Source organism: Hydra vulgaris, chromosome 11 (genome assembly GCF_038396675.1).
Source record: "Hydra vulgaris chromosome 11, alternate assembly HydraT2T_AEP".
NCBI classification, from domain to species: domain Eukaryota; kingdom Metazoa; phylum Cnidaria; class Hydrozoa; order Anthoathecata; family Hydridae; genus Hydra; species Hydra vulgaris.
This window is the reverse complement of record NC_088930.1, coordinates 7,834,001-7,840,000: the sequence shown is the minus strand read 5'-3', so window position 1 is coordinate 7,840,000 and position 6,000 is coordinate 7,834,001. Positions and strand designations below refer to the sequence as shown.

General features: G+C 28.2%; 1 protein-coding gene across 6 annotated transcripts in view; it reads left to right on the top strand.

The window, feature by feature from the left end:
- LOC100199022 (beta-lactamase-like protein 4) overlaps nucleotides 1–6,000 on the top strand; it is a 102,790-nt gene that overhangs the window by 87,421 nt on the left and 9,369 nt on the right. The window lies entirely within an intron of this gene.

Sequence of the window (6,000 nt, the reverse complement as noted above, 5' to 3'; positions counted from 1 at the left end):
AACGCAAATACCATTTTAAAGACTTTATTTTTTAAGATTAAAAAGGTATTTAAAGGAATCAGCAAGTCATCATCATCAAGTCATCATCAGCAAGCAATCATCATCAAGTCATCATTAAGCCATCATCATCAAGTCATCATCATCAAGTCATCGTCGTCAAGTCATCATCATCAAGTCATCATCAAGTCATCATCAAGTCATCATCATCAAGTCATCATCATCTAGTCATCATCATCAAGTCATCATTATCAAGTCATCATCAAGCTAGTCGATTCACATCAAGTTTGTAGATTGCATTTGTTCTTTAAAGACTTTAGGAGAAGCCCAAGATTTTAAGATTTTAGGTAAAGACTAAAATTGTGAAAGCAAACTTCTATTAAAATGGCAAGGTTGGTTTTACATTTATTAATTAAAATAACTTGACAAACACTTTTGTGACTTTTTTCTATTTGAACACAAAATGTGTTGGGATTTAAAAATACCTTGAATATAATTTGTAAATACTTACAAGACTTAATTTAATATAAGTTTTGAAGTATTTTTTGTTTCAGTTTGGTTTTAAAGAATTTAGGTAAAATTTTGAAATTTTGTTATTTTCCATTTTGATTTTCCTTATCTTAGCAGAACTTATGGTAATGATCGCACAGATTTTTGTGTTACAGTATGTTTACTTCGTAGTTTCAAATAATTTTTTGTTTTGCTAAACATTCTCATAAGCAATTTTATCTTTTATTTACATAGCTCTGTCTTCAGTTGTTTTAGAAGCTTGATACATGACAAAATGATTTAGAGAGGTAGCCATATTGAATGTTTCTGACATAGGACAATTAATTAATTTTCACATTAAAAGTTGTCATAGTAGAAAGTATTCAACAAAATGGCATGAATGTGTAAAAACCTACAAGAATGTGGTATATTTTGGTGTTACTATGCTTATTAATAAGTGTTTTGTTATTATTTTTCCCAGATTGTGTGCAACTTAATTTTTTCTAAGACACAGACAGGTTTTGCTTGAAAGGACAATCAACTGCCTTTTCTATAGGTTTCATACAATTGGTTTTGTGTGGAGAAAATTTTAAAACTAAAATTCCATTTTCACAACAATAATTAATTGCATCCAATATACAAAGAGTTTCATGCGTATCCACTAAGAATAATGTTTTCCACTTTTAAAATCTCACTTTTTTATATATATTTTGTGTCACTCAGCTACTTTCTAAGCTGTTTTCATAACCAATACAATCTCATAATTTTTTCATGGCTACATGAAATTGTGCTCTGGAAATTTATCACAGCATAAAATACATTATGGGTATAACTGATGCATTTATTATGCATTCATTATATTTATATATGGATGCAGTCATTATGCTTGTTTTATCAAGGTTTTAAATACTATCAGTAGAGATATTAAATTTTTTAAAATCTTTTTGTAGTTGTTTGTTTATATACTAAGCCATAATTAATTTTAGAGCAATTTATATTATGGTCTTTCAATATCTTCTCCATATCTTTTTAAATACCTGTGCAAAAGTATATTTAGTTGTAAATCTTTGTATGGGTAATAATTTTTTATATTCTTTTTTATTTGGTAATGTAAAGTATTGAGTTTTATATATTTTAAGTATTTACAACTTGGTTTTGCTTCATAAAAATATTTATGATTTGGAGAATAGCATTGATAATATCTTTCTATTTGATTTCTGTTACTTATAATTTTTATTCTTATAATTTAATTTTTGTTACTTTCTCTTATAATTATAATTATTTTTATTTTTAAATTTTTTTTTTGAGAAAACTTGAAGTGAGTGCTATACATAATGTATGAACAAGCTTTAGTGAAGGAAAGAAAATGCTCTAGATAGTTTATATTAGCAAAGCAGCATAGATAAGGTAAGCTAAAGCCTGATGATTATGATAATGGTGATGATGATTATGATGATCATGATGGCAATGATGATTTTGATGATCATGTTGATCATAATGATGTTTATATATGCATACATACAGCTATGCACAAAACTTTATTTGAGATTTTTATCACTATGTTCCAGTTTTTCTATCATTAAAAATAATGGATATAGATCTAAAGTTAATTTTTTTTTGTGTTTTGCTATTTATGTTTGTATCGATATAATAGACAAAAAAAGAAATTCACACACACTACACTATTTCCTTACAATTAATTAAATGTTATACAATTTATTTTACTGATGACATTAAAGTTAAATCAAGTTAATTAAATGTATATTTTTTTCACACTCAATAACATGTTATTATACTTAATAACAGCTATAAATTATAAATATAAAGAGTACTTAAATAAAAAAATAATTTTAAAATTGCAAAAAATTATAAAAGAATCTAAAGAATATCTGCAATGTTTTAAATTTCAATTCACTTCCATATGGGTAGAAAAGAAGTATCAAAGAGCATCAAATGGCTAATAATTGGACTGGTCAAATCAAAAAGTCATGCCGAAATTATTAAACTTATGGGTGTTTCTGAATTTTGTGTGCAAAAAGCAGTGAAAACCTGGGAGCTAACAGGTAACGCTGTTGACATGCCTTGTTCTGGAAGACCACTCAAGCTTAGTGACTATGACAAAAGTATCATATTCAGAACCAGAAGAAAAAATTCTAATATTCAACCAATCCTTTTTCTAATCAAAATGTAAGCAAAGAACTTGTAGGTAGAACATTTGCAAAAAAAGGTATTGGGTCTTACATTGCAATAAGAAAGCCTATCCTGTCAATCATGGACTGACTCAAAAAATGAAAATGGTGCAAAGACCGTTTTGCATTGGGCTGTTGAAGATTAGGCAAAAGTGATTTGGAGCAATTAGTCAAATTTTCAGGTTGTGAACCGCAAAGGAAGAATGTACGTTAAAAGATTTGCAACTAAGAAATATTGCGAGCGCTATTTATAAGCGAGATAACAAGGTGGTTGAGGCTCAATAGGCATATGGGGATTTTCTTTTAAAAATAAAAAATATAATTAAATTCATTTTCCTGATTTCTTTACTTGAAAAAACCCTGAAAAGTTTGATTAAAATTACCATCTCAATTAAACTTTTGTGCATAGCTGTTTATACAAAATATAACATGATTTTTGAATAAAAAAATATATGCTTTAGGATGTATAAATGTTATGCCCTGGTCACAAATGCATGTGCCCCTGTCACAAACCCAGCCCTGGATTTATTTTATCAAATTTGGCCCCGCTCAAATCTCAACCCTGGTCGCTTCCTAGTACTGATTGGTTACTATGTGCAAGTGTGCTATGTGCATGTGTGCTATGTGCAAGTGTGCTATGTGCAAGTGTGCTATGTGCAAGTGTACTATGAGCAACTATAAAGAAAGTAAAATGTTCCTAAGAAGTATTTTTTAATGCAAGAAGCTAAAGTATATTTAATATTAATTTGTAAACATTTACGAATTAATTCAGCATGAAGAAAGGCACCAGGTTTATGCCACTAATTTTTTATTTTTTTTTTAATTTTGATTCACTCCCAACAAGGCTGCAAGGAACCACTATTACATTGGGGGTTAGGAAAAAAAAGAAACAGAGCTAAAGAGCAATGAAATGGTTGACAGAAGACTTAACAAGTTAACGATTGTATGAGTCAGGAAAACCTGAAGATGGGAGAGAGTTTCAAAGGGTTGAAGTGCAGGGAAAAAAACTCAATGAATAAAAGTTTTTTAGAGCATGCAGAGACTGATAGAGTAAACAAATGAGACTTTGCTGAATGATGAGTCAAACAAGAATAAGTTTTAGTTGATGGAACTAGAGGTAATAACTCCTTTAAGCAGCAACCATGTGAGTAGAAAAAGAAAGAAATGCAACTTTATTACCATGGGAAAGAGGCTCAAGCTTAGCAGAAAGAGCGGATCTAAATACATTTACAATGTGTTTTTGGGCCTTTCTCAAAGAGAAAGAGCATCGTTAGAAGAACTAGCCCAAATATGACAATACAACACAGTATTCCATACAAGGAAAAATAATAGATTTGTAGAGGTAGAGAATAGAATCAGGAGAGAGAAAATGGCTAGCTCAATAAAGAGAAGCAATCAATTAGTTTTATAGTAAAAGTAATTTAGCAATTGATTGTATATATGCATTAACTAGATGTTAAGATTGGTATTCCTTATAATTGTCTTTTAATTTTTTTAATAAATTTTTTATTTAATGAGAAAACTTTAAAAACCTTTTAAATATTTATTTTTTCTAATCATATTTAAGCCTTGAAAGTTTAGACATTTCTAAAGGGTTTTAATGTCTTATAACTTTAAGACCATAATACTTTTATTTTATTAATTTGATACTTTAATTTTTTAAGTTAATAAATAATTGAAATTAATAATATTAAAAAGTTTGATAAACTTTGAAGGCTTAGGGAACTTAAGCAGATGCTAACTTTACAATGGATTTTAAATATGATTTCTGCCTGAGGTCTGCAGTGAATGATATTTTTATTTCTATTTTACTTAAGTTTGATGCCAAATTTTGCTATACTCTAGGGTTTCTCATTTTCCATAAAATTTTTGTCCCCGGACTCCCGGTGTATTGTTTTACGTAAATTATCAGTGATTATTAATATCAGTGTAATGCTTGTTGACTCATTTGTTCAAATTTATCAAGTATATTTATAATTTCATTGTTGATTCCTTATTATGTGTGAATTTATCAAGTGTATTTATATTATTATTGTTGATATTATTTGAAAATTATTCAAGTGTAATTATATTATCATTATCGTCATAATCACTAAAAAATGTCTGGAGGATCTGTGAATTACCTTAAACACACTTTTTCTTCAAAGAGATTGCCTTTTTGTAAAGAACATCACATACAGCTAAAAGCCCATGGGCCTAACACAGCTGATGTTCAATACCACTTAACCGTTCAAATTATTTTTATTGCAGATGTCAGTAACCATAATTAAATTAGTAAATTAATTGGATGTTTTTTTTGTTATTTCCAGAGTTACACTTTGTTTAGCAAAATCATATATTTTTTAAAACCAAGTTCATAACACAGGATGAATTTTTGGGTAATATCCCTTTTTCAAAATAAAAGTTTCTAATATATACAATTTTTGTTATGGCATTTATAAAGAAGTTATCAACCTTGGTAGCTTCATATCTAAATCCAATTCTTTACATTTTTTAAATGAGGAGCCCACTTATAGAAAATGTTTTGCTCATTATCTTTACATACTTTTTGCAAGTGGCACATTTGCCAGATTTTTTTTTACAAAAATATTGCCTCCACTTTAATTTTTTAATAATACAATATAGCAAATTGTTTAATTTTACAACTATTTGAAATTATAAAAACAAAAACATATGGTATTTGTTGTTTAAAATCAAGAAATGTTTTTTACACTTATTTTATAATAAGAAGAAAAAAGAAGTCATTGCCTTTTCTAAAATTTTGTAAAACTAGTATTTGTTAAAAAATTTTGTGTTATTTAAAATATAAGATATATCCCAGGAAATGTTAGCTATATACTGGGATATCTTGCTGTCACTTTAACCCCCAGGATCCTGGGAAAACAGGATCCCAGAATCTTGTTTGAGAAAACCCTAATGTACTCTTATATTGGTATTGTTGGCTCAGCATACAAACAGCCACAAATAGCTATAAAAACGAACCAAAAGTAGCATCTAATATTGACAAATATTTTGTATTCAATAATTAAATAAGTTGAAAAGACTCAGTAGCAGTGTTGTGATTCATCAATATAGAATTTTTTTGTCACATTTTTATCAATCGTTGAACTAATTATTAGCTAAAAACAACTGAGTTTTGTATGGATTAAAATTTGTCAGTCACTGCATACCCCAAACTCTTATAGAAGAGTTATCAGATTCAAGATCAGCTGTCTAACTATTAAAAAGCTATTCTAAGCTATTAAAAAGTGATGAATTTTTATCAAGCCTGGAATATATCAAAAGTATCATCAGCAAATAGAACCCCTTAGTGGTAAAAGTATTA